General features: G+C 47.3%; 1 pseudogene; it reads left to right on the top strand.

Moving 5' to 3' along the window:
- The first annotated feature begins 329 nt into the window (after positions 1-329).
- Positions 330-1,239, top strand: LOC120859687 (annotated as a pseudogene).
- Positions 1,240-1,610: the final 371 nt, after the last annotated feature.

Here is a 1,610-nt window from a genome sequence, read left to right on the forward strand (position 1 = left end):
TGATAGCTGCCATCGAAAGCATGAGAACATGCTCCAATGATTTAAAAAGTGATTAATACACATGATAGTGATTTGTCACTTTCTGTACACTTATCAGAATAAATCAGCCATTTATTGTGACACAAAGGCGTACACTGCAGTGCAGACACAGTGTCCCCTGCCCTGGGAATGCCTGGGTAGGAACTGGCGGCCAGGAGTTGAGCAGCTCAAAGGGGTCAGAGGCCCGTAGTGGGTAAGGGCTGCAGCTGGAGCCAGAGCCAAGAGAGAGAAGCTACCGAGTCCTTCATGATGAACTGTGTGGGGACACCTTTTCCTCTCCTTTGTGTAAGTTGATAGTTTGGGTAGTGAAGCGATGGCTGAATGTCAAAACCTTTCTGCAGGACCTTGCCAGGGGAATCAGACTCTGCCTGGGGAATTTGCACTGTCTCAAAGTTGGATGCTTGAATTCAACAAAAGAGGGAGGAGCAGCCTCAAAAAGGGCAAGAAGTATCCTGGCTCAGAGAGAAGCCCAGAGCACAGAGAGGAAGCAGGAAAGTGAGCCACATGTTGTTGGCAGAACTTTTCACTGCTGCCCTTGTGATGGCGGAGTTTTCTGATTCAGTCTCCTCTTGTTTTATGAACTTTTTAATCCTGTGTTTCAGTCAGTAGTGGCCCATATTATTGGTAATCCATGTCTGCATGGAGAGTTTTGGTCATGGCTGAAGTTCTTCTTCAGGTCAATTATCTGATCTCTCTCTGTGCTCCCCCTCTTCATTCTCATCAATGTTGTGAACACGATTCGCTTCCAGGATTTAGCTGACCTGGCATTTGAGGGGTCAAGGAGGGAACCTCACCCATTCTCTAACAGCAGAATTACTGCTGACGTGCTCTTTAGCCTTTCACTGTAGTCTCTCTTGCTCCTCCAGGGTATGTTTGTCAGCCTTTGTACCATTCATTTTGGCCAGTTGCTTAGTCTCCTGCATACATCTCTTCTCTGTTCACTTCTGTACCCATTATATTGCTTTGAAAATTGTTGGTTCAGTAAAGGCATTGGAATGCACCAGCAGTATCAACATAGAAAGAAACTGGCCTTCCTACTTTGGACTTGGTTTACCCCTGGGTTTCCAATGTAAGATGGCAATGCGCTCTCCTGCATTGTGGCTGCCTCTTCTCTGTCCTCTTTCCTTTATTCATTATCAGTGCCAGTGAAACAAAGACACCTGGCAAAGCACATCTTTTCAACTGAATGTCTTCTTCTTGGTGGTTTTCTTAAACGGCAGAGTTTTCCACTAGATGCTCTCCTGTGTAGCTTCATTTCTGCAGAGAAGTTCCCTCACCACACCCTTCTACTGCCAGACTGAAACTGCTGCCAGCCACTAAGTTATCTGCCATCTGGAGGGGGTGGATGGGAACAGGAAGACTTCATGGGAACTCTTTTTCCTCGTTCACCACTTCCCCCTCGACCCGCTGCCCCCCAAGGAAGGTGGAGCATACCCTTTGAGGGCTCTGCCCATGTTTCCCTTATCTCTGAAGAATCCAAGGAATCCAGATTTTTGTGTTCGGTGCATGTAAGGCAGAATCTTCCTGACACCACCATGGACGTGGCGAAGACATGTGGGACAATCCTGTGA

Source organism: Oryx dammah, unplaced genomic scaffold, assembly GCF_014754425.2.
Source record: "Oryx dammah isolate SB20612 unplaced genomic scaffold, SCBI_Odam_1.1 HiC_scaffold_2373, whole genome shotgun sequence".
Taxonomy (NCBI): domain Eukaryota; kingdom Metazoa; phylum Chordata; class Mammalia; order Artiodactyla; family Bovidae; genus Oryx; species Oryx dammah.